The sequence below is a fragment of the Oncorhynchus mykiss genome, chromosome 6 (assembly GCF_013265735.2).
Source record: "Oncorhynchus mykiss isolate Arlee chromosome 6, USDA_OmykA_1.1, whole genome shotgun sequence".
Classification (NCBI taxonomy): Eukaryota; Metazoa; Chordata; class Actinopteri; order Salmoniformes; family Salmonidae; genus Oncorhynchus; species Oncorhynchus mykiss.
The window spans coordinates 85970251-85992067 of NC_048570.1; positions in this window are offsets into that span (position 1 = coordinate 85970251).

Consider the following 21817-nt stretch of genomic DNA (forward strand, 5'->3'; position numbering starts at 1 on the left):
AATCTCTATGTTAACCAAAGGTTTTGCAAATTTAACCTCAGTAGGGTAGAGAGAGGAAAAAGGGGGGAAGAGGTATTTATGACTGTCATAAACCTTCCCCCAGGCCAACGTCATGACAATGGTAAGGATGTTAACAGTGTAGAAGAGGGGATGGATAGTGTTTGATTGACAATACTGGAATGGCCCGAAGAGGACTGTCTCATCCCTCTCTCTCTCTCTCTCTCTCTCTCACCTTCTCACCCTCTCTCTTTCTCTCTCTATTTTCTCTCTCTCGCTCTCTATCTCATTCTCCTTCTCACCCTCTCTCTCTCCCCTTCATTCTCTTTCTATCCTTCTCTCTTTCCTCCTCTTTCTATCGCTCTCTCCTTCGCTCTCTCTCTAATTTGTCCTCCATAATCTTTGAGTTGTGCTTCCGTCTATTAGAGAAAGGTGCTCTGCTGTGGCCCACAACAGGCCTTGTATTTGCCCCTGGGTTAGAAGAGGGCAGGGAGAGGGGGGAGGAGTGAGGGAGGAGATGGAAAACAAGTTAGATCCTTAGAGCGGGGCATGGGGCTGAGTGGTGATGGAGTGCTGGCACAGGGAAGCAGAGCATTGCGTGTGTGTGTTTGTGTTCCTCTTCGGTCACTGCAGTTCAAAAGCTGAACCATGTCCAAGGCAGGGTAATGATGCAGTCGGCCTCAGCAGACTACAATAACCAACCGTCTCGGCCTGGCCAATTACTGTCCGCCGTAATTATATTTCCAATTCAGAGGTAACAGGGGAGAGTGGCCCAACTCTACTAATCATTTCAAGTAATTACTTTAAAACTGAATTACAATGTCTTGGTTGGCTGTGCGTGCCTGCTCTTTTGGAGGGGAGGTTTTTGTTTGTGTTTTTGTTGCTGTTTTCAGTTTGTCAAACGGGTAGACTTGAAAGGATGGAGTGGGAGGGTAGAGGAGATATCAGCCACGGTACAAGCCAAAAATCAACCCCATGCCTGGGTTGAGAGACTTAATCAATACAGGGGCTTGTTGGGCTTGGGACCCGACCCAGGTGGCATTTCTGCTGTTGTAAAAAGGGTGCTCTATCCTCCTGTAGATGCTTTGCTGCTCTATTAGAAATGGGTGTCAGCTAAAATTGCTTCCGAAGGCAGAGAGTCCAAACAACTGAATGACCATGGAAGAGGATGGTGAAGTTAAAGAGGAGTTTAGAAAGGTGCTTACAGGGGCACCTCAAGGAGGACAGAAAATACCATCCTCAGACTCTCTCAGGCTTTTCCCCTCTAGGTCTCCCTTTAATCAACAACAAGCTAACTTACTTGAAGCATCTTCTGCCACATTTAACACAACATGAACGGGTGGCCATTGATTTAATTTACCTGAAAGGGTCAGAGTGGACACCATCCTCAAAGACATTTACATCCACTCCCAACTATTTGGATTGAGACAGGTGCATTGTGGGATGAATATAGTTAATGCCTTTGGCTGGAAGTCCTGGACCATGTTAAAAGCTTTTGTCTTGTCCAGTATAGTCTGGTCCAGTATTGTCTGGTCCAGTATAGTCTGGTCCAGTATAGTCTGGTCCAGTATAGTCTGGTCCAGTATTGTCTGGTCCAGTATAGTCTGGTCCAGTATTGTCTTGTCCAGTATAGTCTGGTCCAGTATAGTCTGGTCCAGTATCGTCTTGTCCAGTATAGTCTGGTCCAGTATAGTCTGGTCCAGTATCGTCTGGTCCAGTATAGTCTGGTCCAGTATAGTCTGGTCCAGTATAGTCTGGTCCAGTATTGTCTGGTCCAGTATAGTCTGGTCCAGTATTGTCTTGTCCAGTATAGTCTGGTCCAGTATAGTCTGGTCCAGTATTGTCTTGTCCAGTATAGTCTGGTCCAGTATAGTCTGGTCCAGTATTGTCTTGTCCAGTATTGTCTTGTCCAGTATTGTCTGGTCCAGTATAGTCTGGTCCAGTATAGTCTGGTCCAGTATTGTCTTGTCCAGTATAGTCTGGTCCAGTATAATCTGGTCCAGTATAGTCTGGTCCAGTATAGTCTGGTCCAGTATTGTCTGGTCCAGTATAGTCTGGTCCAGTATTGTCTTGTCCAGTATAGTCTGGTCCAGTATAGTCTGGTCCAGTATTGTCTTGTCCAGTATAGTCTTGTCCAGTATTGTCTTGTCCAGTATAGTCTGGTCCAGTATAGTCTTGTCCAGTATTGTCTTGTCCAGTATTGTCTTGTCCAGTATTGTCTGGTCCAGTATAGTCTGGTCCAGTATAGTCTGGTCCAGTATAGTCTGGTCCAGTATTGTCTGGTCCAGTATAGTCTGGTCCAGTATTGTCTTGTCCAGTATAGTCTGGTCCAGTATAGTCTGGTCCAGTATAGTCTGGTCCAGTATAGTCTGGTCCAGTATTGTCTTGTCCACTATTGTCTTGTCCAGTATAGTCTGGTCCAGTATAGTCTGGTCCAGTATAGTCTGGTCCAGTATTGTCTTGTCCAGTATAGTCTGGTCCAGTATAGTCTGGTCCAGTATTGTCTTGTCCAGTATAGTCTGGTCCAGTATAGTCTTGTCCAGTATAGTCTGGTCCAGTATTGTCTTGTCCAGTATTGTCTGGTCCAGTATAGTCTGGTCCAGTATTGTCTGGTCCAGTATAGTCTGGTCCAGTATTGTCTGGTCCAGTATAGTCTTGTCCAGTATAGTCTGGTCCAGTATTGTCTTGTCCAGTATAGTCTGGTCCAGTATTGTCTTGTCCAGTATTGTCTGGTCCAGTATAGTCTGGTCCAGTATAGTCTGGTCCAGTATAGTCTGGTCCAGTATTGTCTGGTCCAGTATTGTCTTGTCCAGTATAGTCTGGTCCACTATTGTCTTGTCCAGTATAGTCTGGTCCAGTATTGTCTTGTCCAGTATAGTCTGGTCCAGTATAGTACACACCACATGATATGAAATAAAAACAGTGGAAGACAACAGAGGAGAAGGGATGAAACAGAGAGAGAGAAAGAAATACTAACTTCCCTGCAATGCACTCTAATATGGGGAAATTCATTAACGAAGGAAGGCCTGAGAGGTTTCTTCACACATCATATTTCAGGCACAAAAACCCCATCCAATCTGAAACTCCTATACAGGTGGACATTAACCTCTACACGTGTGTGTGTGTGTGTGTGTGTGTGTGTGTGTGTGTGTGGTATATGTCATGAGTCTGGCGGTTTGTTCTTTTACCTTATTCACTCTCTGACACGTACACGCTGCTGTATTCACATATAGTGCCACAGAGGATAACACTGAGTGTACAACACATTAACAACACCTGCTCTTTCCATGACAGACTGACCAGGTACATCCAGGTGGAAGCTAGGATCCCTTATTGATGTCACTTGTTAAATCCACTTCAATCAGTGTAGATGAGGGGAGGAGACCAGTTAACAAGAAGGATTGTTAAGCCTTGAGACAATTGAGACGTGGATGTGTATGTGTGCCATTCAGAGGGTGGATGGGCAAGACAAAACATTTAAGTGTCTTTGAACAGCGTAGGTGCCAGGCGCACTGGTTTGAGTGTGTCAAGAACTGCAACTCTTCTGGGTTTTTCACGCTCAACAGTTTCCCGTGTATCAAGAATGGTCCACCACCAAAAGGACATCCAGCCAACTTGATACAACTTTGGGAAGCATTGGAGTCAACCCTGAACTTGGCATTATGCGAGTTTGTGAAGGCCACTGTTTCCTATCTCAGCAAAGAGGTCGGCCATGGACAGGTGCGCCCTGTTGATGCCGAGGTCTTGGCTATATCTGCATTCCCTGCACCTACCGCCAGACGAGAGCTACGCCGCTTTTTAGGGATGGTTGGCTACTACCCTAGTTCCTGTAAACTTCTCTGCGGTAGTTGCTCCATTGATCGATTTGCTCGGTCTGGCTAGATCGTTTGAGTGGTCCCTTTTGATACTGCTAAAGCACTCTTATGTAATACCCCTGTATTTGCTGTTCCGGACTTTGAACGACCGTTTAAACTGGAGGTAGATGCTAGTGCCAGAGGTGCTGGTGCTGTTCTACTGCAGCAGGACAAGAGTGGAGTGGATCATCCTGTTTGTTATTTTTCTCGAAAGCTTAACAAATGTCAGGCTAACTATGCAACCATCGAACAAGAAGCTCTAGCTTTGTTGTTATCTCTGCAATACTTTGAAGTATATATTGGTTCCAGTGTCCTACCAGTGATCGTCTATACTGACCATAACCCCTTAGTGTTTCGCCACCGGATGTACAACCAGAACCAGCGCCTTATGCGTTGTCCGCTTATTGTGCAGAATTATAATTTGGAGATGCGAAACAAAAAGGGTTCTGAAAATGTATTGGCAGATGTTTTGTCTCGTGTTTAAAAATGTATGATTTTTGTATGTCTCGTTAGGTTGCCTTTGCTTGTTGAACTTGTTAGTATTCGTTGTAAATACTTTGATCGCAATCCTTATTGGTTAGCTCTTTTTTTAAGGGTGGGAGTGTTACGGATACAGGTATCCTGGGGGTATTTCTATTTCTCCTCTGTCCTAGTAACAGGTGGCAGTCATCAGTCGCATCAATCTGAAGACACACCTCCTCCTGTTTCCTTTACCCAATCACATCCCCTTTCCCTTGGTTTAACAAACCCAGTCAGTTGATTTCCCAGACACTCTCTCTCTCTTTCTTTCTTTCTTTCTTTCTTTCTTTCTTTCTTTAGATTTGCTGAAAACCACATAATCTTTCATACCCCACAGTTTAGTGTGTTTGTGCGGATCCATCTCACATTGTCTGTTATCATGTGAGTGTGTACTGCTGTGGTGTATTATTGTTTGGTTGGTGGGAAAAGGAGATCACCAGCCAAGTCGACCTTGGGCATACATTACCCATAGGAAAACTTAGTCTAAATACCCTGGTTAGAACTGGGCGGACCACCCACTGTATTTTATTGGTTAGTTCTTTAACCAGTAAGACTGGCTTAGGGTTTTTGGATATTTATCATTTCTTTCCTTGAGTCCAGCTCAGCCCCTTTTCCCCACACCCCATTACCGTGTGTTTGACAATAAACCTAACGTGTTTCACAGTAGGTTTAGGTTGTCTGTGGTGTACGTGTCAGAGAATGAATAAGGTAAAATAAGATTTTTTTTGTTCTCACTGTTCCTTTTCACTGTTGTGTTTTGCATGAGATATGTTACGGGTCTCGTTTCCCTCCCCCCTAGACTGCTGGGAAAAGGGGGTAACAATGGCCCAACATCCCTGTGGAACGCTTTTGACACCTTGTAGAGCATGCCCCAATGAATTCAGGCTGTTCTGGGCCCAAAGGTACACTCAGTGTACACAAACTTCAAAGTAATGTAAAGCAGTGACGTTCTCCTTTGATTGGACTGATCCATCCCATAATACATTCCACGGTTGTCATGGTGACTCATGCAACTTTATATTTATATTTGTGTAGTTACTTCAGAGACGGAAGAGGAAGCTTCCCACTCTGTGTTTTCTGGTTCATATATATGTAAATGAACTAAGTAGACCAGACCCAGCTGCTATTGCACTGGTGTCTATGGGAGAACCACCCTGTTGAGCAGAACAGAACTGACCATAAACATTTTTTTTTTTTAAATATGGTAACGGCCTGAATGAATTATCTTCATTTATCCACCATCTTTTGTTACTTAACCTAGGCTACATTCTCTTGTGAAATCAATTAATTTTTTATTTTACCTTTATTTGACTAGGCAAGTCAGTTAAGAACAAATTATTGTTATTATTGCCTGTTCAGGGGCAGAACGACAGATTTGTACCTTGTCAGCTCGGGGGTTTGAACTTGCAACCTTCCGGTTACTAGTCCAACGCTCTAACCACTAGGCTACCCTGCCGCCCCATTAGCTGTTCTCAGCCATCATACTGTCAATGTGTTTCATGTCTCTTTCCTGGAATTGGATGCTTAGTAGCCATCACACATTTAGAATGATTTAAAGAGTGTTTCTTGGAAATGTCCATTATTCACAGTTTGCTGAAAGCTATGAGTGGTTCTATACGCACGCACACACACACACACGCACACGCACGCACGCACGCACGCACGCACGCACGCACGCACGCACACGCACACGCACACGCACACGCACACGCACACACACACACACACACACACACACACGCGCGCACACACACACGCGCACACCCACACGCTCACACACAGACGGTGCCTCCTGGTAGCTGTCATACCAGGCGGTGGTGATGGGAGAGTGCTAGTCTAAAGGACATGTGTGGTGTTACTCTCCAGTCTCTCAGGGATACGGTGACATCTCCCAAGCAAATGCGCCTCGCCATCTAAACTTGGCTGGCATTTACAGAGATGACTGTTTGTCTGTCTCCCAATGTGAGCTCTGGGTTTCAACAGCCCAGGATGCTGGAAGGGAATGTTGAACAGGAAATGAGGTGCTTCTCTCAGATGTTTTAGAGCTGAGAGTTTGTCTGTCTCCCAAAGTGAGCTCTGTTCGTCTGTCTCCCAAAGTGAGCTCTGTTTGTCTGTCTCCCAAAGTGAGCTCAGTTTGTCTGTCTCCCAAAGTGAGCTCTGTTTGTCTGTCTCCCAAAGTGAGTTCTGTTTGTCTGTCTCCCAAAGTGAGCTCTGGGTATCCAGTCTAAAGTTCAGCTAAGTCCCTTTTCACTTTATGATAAGTAATGAAAGAGATTATAGTGAAATGTGTTGGTGTTTGATAATGGTCACTATAGGGTCAATGAAATATAAACATCAATAAATATAAAAATAGACATTCAATCTCCATCTCAACCATCTCAATTTCTATTGGTTGTTGGTTTGTTTTGATTTTTATTTGTGTTGAGATTATTTTCTGTAATGAAAAGTGCTATACAAATTGGATAAATTATTATTATTATTATTATTATTATAATGTAAGGGTCTTTGCTTGCTAATGCCTCTCTTTCCTCATGGTAACACCTGGTACTGTATGTGTGTTACAAACCAGAAACATTCAGTACATAGTCTTCTCTCTTAAAACAGTTGACCTTGTTGTAATCCGATTATAGACTGAAACATACTGGCACACACTCTCCTTGGTGCCATCCATTCCAGTCATCCGTATGCCATACCTGTCACCTTAATATGCCATACCTGTCATCTTCCTACTCAATACTTGTCACCTTCTTAACCTCATAACTCAAGTTCCTTCAATACTAACGAAAGGTTTCAACCTCAAAGTCTCGTGGAATTCTTTGAATGTTTGAGGAACGTTGAGCATGCTGATGACACAACGCTGGCACAAGACGCAACCCTTCCATCAAACGTCACCCCGTTCATCTCCTTCCTGTTCTTGTTTCCAAGTGATCTGTTTTTGTTTTTGTTTTTTAAAAGGGATGATTCGGATTGAAGGGAACAAATGTAACTGATGAGGAAGTGGTTGTTTATCCTCCTGGCATTTGTTTCATGCCACTGCACGGCGGTTTAATTATCATTCTGGTGATTACTAACTAGATATTAGAGATGAACAATCGTTAATAGTTGTTTGTTGTGGGATTGTGGGAAGGGGAGAGGTGGAGAGGACAGACGAGAGAGTAGAATGTGGTGGAACATTCTGACCCTAGTTTTATTTGATTATTTCATCCCAGATGACCCTACAAGTAGGAGACTGTTGACCCGTTTAAACAGATTTTTTCGCTAATGAGCTGTAATTAATGTTTATCTTCAACTGTGGTTTAATCGATGCCTGTTGGAGTTTCGTGCCCCAGCACGTTTACTGCACATTAGTCGTCTTTCACTCCAGAATGCAGCTGAAGTTTATAGAGAGACAGATACGCCCTCATAGATAATGACTGGAGCCATAATCCACTGTGAGGAGACACAATGTCACCGCAAGTCCATTCTGGTCCCCTTAAATCCATTTGCACCATTCAAGTCCATTCTGGTCCACTCAAATCCATTTGCACCATTCAAGTCCATTCTGGTCCATTCAAGTCCATTCTGGTCCATTCTGGGTTCAGAGGTTAGAAGTGGAAGAGTGGATAGAAGACATGAAATTAGGAAATAAGATTTGTGGATAGAGGGAGAGAGAGAGCAGAGGGTCAGCACTGGAAAGAAGAGAGAGAGAGGGAGTAGAGCGAAGAGGAGAGGAAACTGTTGTAAGAGAAAAGAGAGAAGACGGATGCAGGGGAGAGTAGAGGATCTGACTGAGTGACAGCAGTCTGGCATGGTGCCAATGTTACTTTGTTCCCCTGCCGACTGCTATTATCTACACAAGGACTTCCACACAACCTTGGCAGACACTATGCCCCCTCTCTCCCCTGGAAGAGGCTATCCCATCAGAGTGGTCTTTGGGATGGGTTGAATAGGGGTCCCCTCGCCCTGTATGAGGCCTGTGTGTGTAAACAGAGACCATGGAGAGAGCAGAGAAGAGTAAACAGGACTCATGTCAACTCTGACATCACCACAAAGACGACACTTCACAGCCTTTACTAATCTGGAAAAGCAGGATCACCTCTTCTTCTTTTTCAGACACAGTTCATTCTAGCGCGAACATAGAAGTCTTTTAAAGTTCAGTGTCTAATCTAGTTAGTGCATGTGAGTGATATGTGTGTCTGTGTGTGTGTGTGTGTGTGTGTGTGTGTGTGTGTGTGTGTGTGTGTGTGTGTGTGTGTGTGTGTGTGTGTGTGTGTGTGTGTGTGTCTGTGTGTGTGTGTGTGTGTGTGTGTGTCTGTGTGTGTGTGTGTGTGTGTGTGTGTTTTTGTCTTGGTCCTTGGCCTACAGTAGTACCATCCTGCCCTCATGGTTATTTAAGGACCTTTGTCACCGAGCTCCAACTCTCTCCTCAGACCACTTGAACTACTACCGACGAGGCCTGGTTTCCATGATAACACGCATGGCCGGTCTTTGGGCACTGCCACGCTACAGTCCTCTGGGGAAGTTGGCTGCACCTCCACCGGTCCCCTCTAGTACACTTTGCCAGATCAGCATGCTTAACCTGGAGAAATCTGGTGCTGAAAAATCCTCCAGGTGGTGTGGTGTGTGGTGGTGTGTGGTGTGGTGTGGTGTGGTGTGTGTGGTGTGGTGTGATGGTGTGTGGTGTGGTGTGATGGTGTGTGGTGTGGTGTGTGTGGTGTGATGGTGTGTGGTGTGTGTGGTGTGGTGTGGCGTGGTGTGATGGTGTGTGGTGTGGTGTGGTGTGGTGTGGTGTGGTGTGGTGTGATGGTGTGTGGTGTGGTGTATGTGGTGTGTGTGGTGTGGTGTGGTGTGGTGTGATGGTGGTGTGGTGTGGTGTGGTGTGGTGTGATGGTGTGTGGTGTGATGATGTGTGTGGTGTGTGGTGTGGTGTGTGGTGGGGTGTGTGTGGTGTGTGGTGTGGTGTGTGTGGTGTGTGGTGGTGTGTGGTGTGTGGTGTGTGTGGTGTGTGTGGTGTGTGTGGTGTGGTGTGTGTGGTGTGGTGTGTGTGGTGTGTGGTGTGTGGTGTGGTGTGGTGTGGTGTGTGGTGTGTGGTGTGTGGTGTGGTGTGTGGTGTGGTGTGGTGTGTGGTGTGTGCGCGCACGCGTGCATTTGTGAGAGAGTCACCTGTCACTCTGAGTTTTCCAGTGTATGACCTCTGAGCTAACACGTTCTGACAGTGTGTGATCGAAGCGCTGACTAGAGGGTGTGGGACAATAGTACTCTGGATTTCTTGTCTGTGAGTGTGTGTGTGTCTGAATGTGTCCCATACGTGTGTGTGCTGTATGTATTTGTGAATGTGTGTACATGTCTGTTCATGTCTCTAATCGCTCTTTCTATCCCTGACAGTTGAGAAACTCCTGTATCCTGTTGTGTTTCTCTATTAGCCAGACAGACACCGGCAATGGAAGCACAGACATTCCCATCATTCATTGCAGTCCCATCATGTATGACAGCAGTGGTTTGAGCTTCGTTATGAGCATGGAGCTGGTTAATGTGAGCCCCCCCCTCATTAATTCATTAATTCAAGAGCTCTCCTCTCTCTCAGAGGTTATAACATGGTGCTAGCTATGACCTTTGACCTTTTGGTTTAGTACATCTCCTAAAAATAGTTTTGATCGCTGTATGTGGAATGACTAGGGCCCAGAGGTTTTCCTCGTCAGGTCATAGCATCAGGAAAACTTTAGGCCCATGGCCCTAGGCAGGAGTGGGCAACAGGTAGCCTAGCAGTTAGAGAGTTGGGCCAGTAACAGAAAGGGCGCTGGTTCGAATACCTGAGCCGACAAGGTCAAAAATCTGTTGATGTGCCCTTGAGCAAGGCACTTAACCCTAATTTGCTCCAGGGGTGCCGTACTACTATGGCTGACCCTGCAGAACAACACATTTCACTGCACCTATCTGGTGTATGTGACAATACAACATATTTGCAGACTTTTGTCTTTGTTTTAAAACATTTTGTCTGAGAGGTCCACAGTTAATCTCTGTAGGAATGCAGACGGGTCACACAAAAAACAGACAGCTGCACTGTCGGATGATTGACAGGTCTAATGGACTGTAGGTAATGGCAATCAATCCCTCACATGAGGCAGGTGTGTATGTGCTCGCGTGCACTTGCGTGTGTCTGTGTGCGTAAATAAGGGTGAGTATGTGAGAATGTGTGTGTGTGTGTGTGTGTGTGTGTGTGTGTGTGTGTGTGTGTGTGTCAGGTGTCAAAGCCAGGTTATTAAATTCTGCTCTCTCCTCAAAAGCCCTGAGGCGTTTGTCGTTTGAAGAGAAACACCTCCTAACTTGCTCTTGGGTTTACATTTGTCTCATTCACTCCGTGGATCAGCTGTGAGCCGGGGCATCCAGGGCGGGAGATGATCCAACTCAGAACTATGACCATCCATTAAACATTGGTTTGGTCAAAACATCCAGAAACCAGGCTAAATCTAATAATATCACTTTCATCTATTCAACAACCATCTGTGTTAATGAGGCTTTGATCTGTTCTGACATACTGTGTCTTTGTGTGTTTAGTCACTGTGATAAATGCAGGACTCTGTATCCCTGATGCTCTCACCTGGTTACATACATACAAGACACCTGGACCTTTAACATGCTCTCTCTTTCTCTCTATCTCTCTCTCTCTCTCTCTCTCTCTCTCTCTCTCTCTCTCTCTTTCTCTCTCTGCATCTCTCTCAGCATCTCTCTCTCTGCATCTCTCTCTCTCTCTCTCAATTCAATTCAATTCAAGGGGCTTTATTGGCATGGGAAACGTGTTAACATTGTCAAAGCAAGTGAGGTAGATATTATACAAAAGTGAAATAAACAATAAAAATTAACAGTAAACATTACACATACAGAAGTTTCAAAACAATAAAGATATTACAAATGTCATATTATATAGATATATACAGTGCCTTGCGAAAGTATTCGGCCCCCTTGAACTTTGCGACCTTTTGCCACATTTCAGGCTTCAAACATAAAGATATAAAACTGTATTTTTTTGTGAAGAATCAACAACAAGTGGGACACAATCATGAAGTGGAACGACAATTATTGGATATTTCAAACTTTTTTAACAAATCAAAAACTGAAAAATTGGGCGTGCAAAATTATTCAGCCCCTTTACTTTCAGTGCAGCAAACTCTCTCCAGAAGTTCAGTGAGGATCTCTGAATGATCCAATGTTGACCTAAATGACTAATGATGATAAATACAATCCACCTGTGTGTAATCAAGTCTCCGTATAAATGCACCTGCACTGTGATGGTCTCAGAGGTCCGTCAAAAGCGCAGAGAGCATCATGAAGAACAAGGAACACACCAGGCAGGTCCGAGATACTGTTGTGAAGAAGTTTAAAGCCGGATTTGGATACAAAAAGATTTCCCAAGCTTTAAACATCCCAAGGAGCACTGTGCAAGCGATAACCTTGAAATGGAAGGAGTATCAGACCACTGCAAATCTACCAAGACCTGGCCGTCCCTCTAAACTTTCAGCTCATACAAGGAGAAGACTGATCAGAGATGCAGCCAAGAGGCCCATGATCACTCTGGATGAACTGCAGAGATCTACAGCTGAGGTGGGAGACTCTGTCCATAGGACAACAATCAGTCGTATATTGCACAAATCTGGCCTTTATGGAAGAGTGGCAAGAAGAAAGCCATTTCTTAAAGATATCCATAAAAAGTGTTGTTTAAAGTTTGCCACAAGCCACCTGGGAGACACACCAAACATGTGGAAGAAGGTGCTCTGGTCAGATGAAACCAAAATTGAACTTTTTGGCAACAATGCAAAATGTTATGTTTGGCGTAAAAGCAACACAGCTCATCAGCCTGAACACACCATCCCCACTGTCAAACATGGTGGTGGCAGCATCATGGTTTGGGCCTGCTTTTCTTCAGCAGGGACAGGGAAGATGGTTAAAATTGATGGGAAGATGGATGGAGCCAAATACAGGACCATTCTGGAAGAAAACCTGATGGAGTCTGCAAAAGACCTGAGACTGGGACGGAGATTTGTCTTCCAACAAGACAATGATCCAAAACATAAAGCAAAATCTACAATGGAATGGTTCAAAAATAAACATATCCAGGTGTTAGAATGGCCAAGTCAAAGTCCAGACCTGAATCCAATCGAGAATCTGTGGAAAGAACTGAAAACTGCTGTTCACAAATGCTCTCCATCCAACCTCACTGAGCTCGAGCTGTTTTGCAAGGAGGAATGGGAAAAAATGTCAGTCTCTCGATGTGCAAAACTGATAGAGACATACCCCAAGCGACTTACAGCTGTAATCGCAGCAAAAGGTGGCGCTACAAAGTATTAACTTAAGGGGGCTGAATAATTTTGCACCCCCAATTTTTCAGTTTTTGATTTGTTAAAGTTTGAAATATCCAATAAATGTCGTTCCACTTCATGATTGTGTCCCACTTGTTGTTGATTCTTCACAAAAAAATACAGTTTTATATCTTTATGTTTGAAGCCTGAAATGTGGCAACAGGTCGCAAAGTTCAAGGGGGCCGAATACTTTCGCAAGGCACTGTATATACATACATACAGTGTTGTAACAATGTACAAATAGTTAAAGTACACAAGGGAAAAAGTATTTACAATGGTGTTTGTTCTTCACTGGTTGCCCTTTTCTTGTGGCAACAGGTCACATCTTGCTGCTGTGATGGCACACTGTGGAATTTCCCCCAGTAGATATGGGAGTTTATCAAAATTGGATTTGTTTTCGACTTCTTTGTTGGTCTGTGTAATCTGAGGGAAATATGTGTCTCTAATATGGTCATACGTTGGACAGGAGGTTAGGAAGTGCAGCTCAGTTTCCACCTCATTTTGTGGGCAGTGAGCACATAGCCTGTCTTCTCTTGAGAGCCATGTCTGCCTACGGCGGCCTTTCTCAATAGCAACGCTATGCTCACTAAGTCTGTACACAGTCAAAGCTTTCCTTAAGTTTGGGTCAGTCACAGTGGACAGGTATTCTGCCACTGTGTACTCTCTGTTTAGGGCCAAATAGCATTCTAGTTTGCTACTTGTGTCAAGTAATTATCTTTTTGTTTTCTCATGATTTGGTTGGGTCTAATTGTGCTGTTGTCCTGGGGCTCTGTGGGGTGTGTTTGTGTTTGCGAACAGAGCCCCAGGACCAGCTTGCTTAGGGGACTCTTCTCCAGGTTCATCTCTCTGTAGGTGATGGCTTTGTTATGGAAGGTTTGGGAATCACTTCCTTTTAGGTGGTTGTAGAATTTAACGTCTCTTTTCTGGATTTTGATAATTAGTGGGTATCGGCCTAATTCTGTTCTGCATGCATTATTTGGTGTTCTACGTTGTACACTGAGGATATTTTTTGCAGAATTCTGCATGCAGAGTCTCAATTTGGTGTTTGTCCCATTTTGTGAATTCTTAGTTGGTGAGCGGACCCCAGACCTCACAACCATAAAGAGCAATGGGCTCTATGACTGATTCAAGTATTTTTAGCCAGATCTTAATTGGTATGTTGAAATTTATGTTCCTTTTGATGGCATAGAATGCCCTTCTTGCCTTGTCTCTCAGACCGTTCACAGCTTTGTGGAAGTTACCTGTGGTGCTGATGTTTAGGCCAAGGTATATATAGTTTTTTGTGTGCTCTAGGGCAAAAGTGTCTAGATGGAGTTTGTATTTGTGGTCCTGGCGACTGGACCTTTTTTGGAACACCATTCATTTTGTCTCACTGAGATTTACTGTCAGGGCCCAGGTATGACAGAATCTGTGCAGAAGGTCTAGGTGCTGCTGTAGGCCCTCCTTGGTTGGTGACAGAAGCACCAGATCATCAGCTAACAGTAGACATTTGACTTCGGATTCTAGTAAGGTGAGGCCGGGTGCTGCAGACTCTTCTAGTGCCCTCGCCAATTTGTTGATATATATGTTGAAGAGGGTGGGGCTTAAGCTGCATCCCTGTCTCACCCCACGGCCCTGTGGGAAGACATTTGTGTGTCTTTTGCCTATTTTAACCGCACACTTGTTGTTTGTGTACATGGATTTTATAATGTTGTATGTTTTACCCCCAACACCACTTTCCATCAATTTGTGTAGCAGACCCTCATGCCAAATTGAGTCGAAGGCTTTTTTGAAATCAACAAAGCAAGTGTCACGCCCTGACCTTAGAGAACCTTTTATTTCTCTATTTTGGTTAGGTCAGGGTGTGACTAGGGTGGGTAGTCTAGTTTTTATTTTCTATGTTGGCCTGGTATGGTTCCCAATCAGAGGCATCTACAGTCTATCGTTGTCTCTGATTGGGGATCATATTTAGGCAGCCTTTTCCCACCTGTTGTTTGTGGGATCTTGATTTTGTATTGTCGCTTTTAGCCCTACAATGCTGTACGTTTCGTTTGTTACTCTTTCTTGTTTTGTGCTGGTTATCAGAAATAAAAAGGATTAACCTACCCCACGCTGCATCTTGGTCCGACCATCCTTCCAACAACGATCGCTACAGCAAGACTTTGCCTATGTTTTGGTTTGTTTGTTTGTCAATTAGGGTGTGCAGGGTGAATACATGGTCTGTTGTGCGGTAATTTGGTAAAAAGCCAATTTGACATTTGCTCAGTACATTGTTTTCACTGAGTAAATGTACAAGTCTGCTGTTAATGATAATGCAGAGGATTTTCCCAAGGTTGCTGTTGATGCATATCCCACGTTAGTTATCCCACGTTTGTTATTGGGGTCAAATTTGTCTCCACTTTTGTGGATTGGGGTGATCAGTCCTTGGTTCCAAATATTGGGGAAGATGCCAGAGCTAAGGATGATGTTGAAGAGTTTTAGTATAGCCAATTGGAATTGGTTGTCTGTATATTTGATCATTTCATTGAGAATTCCATCAACACCACAGGCCTTTTTGGGTTGGAGGGTTTAGATTTTGTCCTGTAACTCATTCAATGTAATTGGAGAATCCGGTGGGTTCTGGTAGTCTTTAATAGCTGATTCTAAGATTTCTATTTGATCATGTATATGTTTTTGCTCTTTGTTATAGAGCCAAAAAGATTGGAGAAGTGGTTTATCCATACATCTCCATTTTGGATAGATAATTCTTCGTGTTGTTGTTTGTTTAGTGTTTTCCAATTTTCCCAGAAGTGGTTAGAGTCTATGGATTCTTGATGTGCTGTTCCTTCTTTTTCCGTAGTGTATTTCTGTATTGTTTTAGTGATTCACCATAGTGAAGGCGTAGACTCAGATTTTCTGTGTCTCTATGTTTTTGGGTGGACAGTTTTCTCAATTTCTTTCTTAGATTTTTGCATTCTTCATCAAACCATTTGTCATTGTTGTTAATTTTCTTCAGTTTTCTATTTGAGATTTTTAGATTTGATAAGGAAGCTGGGAGGTCAAATATACTGTTAAGATTTTCTACTGCCAAGTTTACACCTTCACTATTACAGTGGAACATTTTACCCAGGTAATTGTCTAAAAGAGATTGAATTTGTTGTTGCCTAATTGTTTTTTGGTAGGTTTCCAAACTGCATTTCTTCCATCTATAGCATTTCTTAATGTTACTCAGTTCCTTTGGCTTTGATGCCTCGTGATTAAGTATTGCTCTGTTCAAGTACACTGTGATTTTGCTGTGATCTGATAGGGTTGTCAGTGGGCTGACTGTGAACGCTCTGAGAGACGCTGGGTTGAGGTCAGTGATAAAGTAGTCTACAGTACTACTGCCAAGAGATAAGCTATAGGTGTGCCTACCATAGGAGTCCCCTCGAAGCCTACCATTGACTATGTACATACCCAACGTGCGACAGAGCTGCAAGAATTGTGACCCGTTTTTGTTGTCATTATGTTATGTTGTTGTTGTTGTTGTATGTTGTTGTCACTTTGTTGTTATTATGTTATGTTGTCATAGCTGTGCCCTAGGGGGGCATATGGGGGAGGGAATACTGTCACCTGCAGGCAGGTGTTTGTCCCTCTGTGTGCTGAGGGTGTCGGGTTCTTGTCCAGTTCTGGCATTTAGGTCGCCACAGACTAGTACATGTCCCTGGGCCTGGAAATGATTGATTTCCCCCTCTAGGATGGAGAAGCTGTCTTCATTAAAGTATGGGGATTCTAGTGGGGGGATATAGGTAGCACACAGGAGGACATTTTTCTCTCTCTCGCTGAATCTCTCTCTCTCTCTCTCTCTCTGCATCTCTCTCTTGCTCTCTTCTCTCCCTATACCCTTCTTCTGACCATGTATCGTTGCTGTACTGTAAGTGGATCCTGGAAACACACACTCTCGTTCTCTCAGCCACACTTCTTCTTCACCCTCAATTGATTCCTGGTGTGTGATGGGGCCGGGGATATGCTCCTCCCGGGTGTTAATGGCCAATGGAGCAGATATCATCATGAGTGATCAATCTGGCGCGCTTGCTGTCACTGCAACACATTAGCCATTCATACGGATTCAGTCCACTCGCCCGAGCAGATGACGAGGACGCATATTTCATGTCTTTTACCGCTCACTTTAAAGAGGCTTTGGTGCTGTCCTGCAGTCTTCAAGAGGAGAAGAGAGAGAGACACAGCTTTAAAAAGAGGCTCCCATACTCTTTGATGACCAAAGGGTTGCTCTGTCCGCTGGAGTAGGTTATGAGAGAGATAGACAGAATATGCACACATCATGCATACAGTACACAAGTATTGAGGAGAGAGAGAGAGAGAGAGAGAGAGAGAGAGAGAGAGAGAGAGAGAGAGAGAGAGAGAGAGAGAGAGAGAGAGAGAGAGAGAGAGAGAGAGAGAGAGAGAGAGAGAGAGAGAGAGAGAGAGAGAGAGAGAGAGAGAGAGAGAGAGAGAGAGAGAGAGAGAGAGAGAGAGAGAGAGAGAGAGAATATATCAGTATGGAGCAACAATATCATTGGGAGACAGAAAGGGAGAGTGGCTGAGAAGGGCTGCTTCTAAGTACCTCAGTCATGTGCCTGTCACTCTGCTCTGCCAGGCAGAAGTCATTGTTTACCTAAATGAGCTTTGACAGGGGACAGCAGTACTGGGTTGTGTACAAACCAGCCTGGACAGACAGCTTTACACTACAAACCAACCTGGACAGACAGCTTTACACTACAAACCAGCCTGGACAGACAGCTTTACACTACAAACCAACATGGACAGACAGCTTTACACTACAAACCAGCCTGGACAGACAGCTTTACACTACAAAACAGCCTGGACAGACAGATTTACACTACAAACCAACATGGACAGACAGCTTTACACTACATACCAACCTGGACAGACAGCTTTACACTACAAACCAGCCTGGACAGACAGCTTTACACTACAAACAGCTTTACACTACAAACCAGCCTGGACAGACAGATTTACACTACAAACCAACCTGGACAGACAGCTTTACACTACAAACAGCTTTACACTACAAACCAGCCTGGACAGACAGCTTTACACTACAAACCAGCCTGGACAGACAGATTTACACTACAAACCTGCCTGGACAGACAGCTTTACACTACAAACCAGCCTGGACAGACAGCTTTACACTACAAACCAGCCTGGACAGACATATTTACACTACAAACCAGCCTGGACAGACAGCTTTACACTACAAACCAGCCTGGACAGACAGATTTACACTACAAACCAGCCTGGACAGACAGATTTACACTATATACCAACCTGGACAGACAGCTTTACACTACAAACCAGCCTGGACAGACAGCTTTACACTATAAACCAGCCTGGACAGACAGATTTACACTACAAACCAGCCTGGACAGACAGCTTTACACTATATACCAACCTGGACAGACAGCTTTACACTACAAACCAGCCTGGACAGACAGCTTTACACTATAAACCAGCCTGGACAGACAGATTTACAGTATACACCACTCCATTCATACTGGTGGTCAGTGCAATTTAAAGCATTTACAGCACCAAAGGCATTAGAGGCAATTCAGAAACAAATCTAATGGTATGGAAACAGCCATACTTAATAGTCTGGATGATCTGAGGGAACGTGCAATGCTTAGCCAATCTGGTGAAGGCATGCGCAATGCTTAGCCAATCAGGTGGAACCAGCCTGGATATGGGCATTAGGCTTTGGGCATGTATTGTAGAAATGTGATGGTCACCAAACTACCACCTGTGTTGGCATTGTCTGAATGTAGTTACAGTGTAAATACTGTCGTTTTATGTGCTGGCATTGTCTGAGGTCAGCTAAATAGTGTAATTTTATGTGCAGCCAAAACATACCTGAATCCTGTAATTGCTTCTTGACTCTTGCACCGTTACCCCAGACGACCATCAGTACAATGCAATCCTGTTACTGAACTTACAGTGGGGCTTTAGTGAACTGATATGGGCAATTTCACACTGAGCTTTGATTTCAACAATCTTTGTACTTGTCTGTTTTCACAAACTTGTTCCTGAAGGCTCAATAACAGCAGAATGATGTGTCTGTCTACGCGCTTGGCTGAATCCAGCAAGGCTGGTTCCAATTCAACTGGGATAAATGAGAGGATAAGCCGATCAGTACACACCATGATGATACAGTGAACTGTTAGCTACCAGTGTAGAGCTCTATGGGGAGTGTAATACAGGCACTCCCACTAGTCCTTCACACAGGGAGGCTGGGAGGAGAGGGAGACCGGAGGCTGGGAGGAGAGGGAGACCGGAGGAGGCTGGGAGGAAAGGGAGACAGGAGGAGGCTGGGAGGAGAGGGAGCCAGGAGGAGGCTGGGAGCAGAGGGAGACAGGCGGAGGCTGGGAGGAGAGGGAGACAGGCGGAGGCTGGGAGGAGAGAGAGACAGGAGAAGGCTGGGAGGAGAGGGAGACAGAATGAGGCTGGGAGGAGAGGGAGACAGGAGGAGGCTGGGAGGAGAGAGAGACAGGAGAAGGCTAGGAGGAGAGGGAGACAGAAGGAGGCTGTGAGGAGAGGGAGCCAGGAGGAGGCTGGGAGGAGAGGGAGACAGACGGAAGCTGGGAGGAGAGAGAGACAGGCAGAGGCTGGGAGGAGAGGGAGACAGGAGAAGGCTGGGAGGAGAGGGAGACAGGAGGAGGCAGGGAGGAGAGGGAGACAGGCGGAGGCTGGGAGGAGAGGGAGACAGGAGGAGGCTGGGAGGAGAGGGAAACAGAAGGAGGCTGGGAGGAGATGGAGACAGAAGGAGGCTGGGAGGAGAGGGAGACAGAAGGAGGCTAGGAGGAGAGAGGGACAGGCGGAGGCTGGGAGGAGAGGGAGACAGAAGGAGGCCGGGAGGAGAGGGAGACAGGAGGAGGCTAGGAGGAGAGAGGGACAGGCGGAGGCTGGGAGGAGAGGGAGACAGGAGGAGGCTGGGAGGAGAGGGAAACAGAAGGAGGCTGGGAGGAGATGGAGACAGGTGGAGGCTGGGAGGAGAGGGAGACAGAAGGAGGCTGGGAGGAGAGAGGGACAGGCGGAGGCTGGGAGGAGAGGGAGACAGAAGGAGGCTGGGAGGAGAGGGAGACAGAAGGAGAGGGAGACAGGAGGAGGCTGGGAGGAGAGAGACAGGTGGAGGCAGGGAGGAGAGGGAGACAGGCGGAGGCTGGGAGGAGAGGGAGACAGGAGGAGGCTGGGAGGAGAGGGAAACAGAAGGAGGCTGGGAGGAGAGGGAAACAGAAGGAGGCTGGGAGGAGATGGAGACAGAAGGAGGCTGGGAGGAGAGGGAGACAGAAGGAGGCTGGGAGGAGAGGGAGACAGGAGGAGGCTGGGAGGAGAGGGAAACAGAAGGAGGCTGGGAGGAGAGGGAAACAGAAGGAGGCTGGGAGGAGATGGAGACAGAAGGAGGCTGGGAGGAGAGGGAGACAGAAGGAGGCTGGGAGGAGAGCGGGACAGGCGGAGGCCGGGAGGAGAGGGAGACAGAAGGAGGCTGGGAGGAGAGGGAGACAGAAAGAGGCTGGGAGGAGAGTGAGACAGGATGAGGCTGGGAGGAGAGGGAGACAGAAGGAAGCTGGGAGGAGAGGGACACAGAAGGAGGCTGGGAGGAGAGGGAGACAGGAGGAGGCTGAGAGGAGAGGGAAACAGAAGGAGGCTGGGAGGAGATGGAGACAGGAGGAGGCTGGGAGGAGAGGGAGACAGAAGGAGGCTGGGAGGAGATGGAGACAGAAGGAGGACACTACAATGGGACAGACCAGGGCACTACAATGGGACAGACCAGGACACTACAATGGGACAGACCAGGACACTACAATGGGACAGACCAGGACACTACAATGGGACAGACCAGGACACTACAATGAGGCAGACCAGGACACTATAATGAGACAGACCAGGACACTATAATGAGGCAGACCAGGTCACTATAATGAGCCAGACCAGGTCACTATAATGAGGCAGACCAGGTCACTATAATGAGGCAGACCAGGTCACTATAATGAGGCAGACCAGGTCACTATAATGAGGCAGACCAGGTCACTATAATGAGGCAGACCAGGGCACTATACTGAGGCAGACCAGGGCACTATAATGAGGCAGACCAGGGCACTATAATGAGGCAGACCAGGTCACTATAATGAGGCAGACCAGGTCACTATAATGAGGCAGACCAGGATACTATAATGAGACAGACCAGGTCACTATAATGAGGCAGACCAGGGCACTATAATGAGGCAGACCAGGACACTACAATGCAGACGCACTAACATATCTAGATGAAGCATGGATTGTAGATGATTCCATGTGTCTGGGGCACAAGAAGAGAAGGCAGTCTTGCCTAATACTGTGAATGTCCTGGGGACTTTAAGTAGTAACACCTAGCAGACTGGGTATGGTAACTGCTGGTGGTGAAGGAGACCAGACTACAGAGGTAAAGAGGGAGTTTACCTGTTGGTGGTGAAGGATACCAGACTACAGAGGTAAATAGTGAGTTTACCTGCTGGTGGGGAAGGAGACCAGACTACAGAGGTAAAGAGGGAGTTTACCTGCTGGTGGGGAAGGAGACCAGACTACAGAGGGAGTTTACCTGCTGGTGGGGAAGGAGACCAGACTACAGAGGGAGTTTACCTGCTGGTGGGGAAGGAGACCAGACTACAGAGGTAAAGAGGGAGTTTACCTGCTGGTGGTGAAGGAGACCAGACTACAGAGGTAAAGAGGGAGTTTACCTGCTGGTGGGGAAGGAGACCAGACTACAGAGGTAAAGAGGGAGTTTACCTGCTGGTGGGGAAGGAGACCAGACTACAGAGGTAAAGAGGGAGTTTACCTGCTGGTGGGGAAGGAGACCAGACTACAGAGGTAAATAGTGAGTTTACCTGCTGGTGGGGAAGGAGACCAGACTACAGAGGGAGTTTACCTGTTGGTGGTGAAGGAGACCAGACTACAGAGGTAAAGAGGGAGTTTACCTGTTGGTGGTGAAGGAGACCAGACTACAGAGGTAAAGAGGGAGTTTACCTGCTGGTGGTGAAGGAGACCAGACTACAGAGGTAAAGAGGGAGTTTACCTGCTGGTGGGGAAGGAGACCAGACTACAGAGGTAAAGAGGGAGTTTACCCAA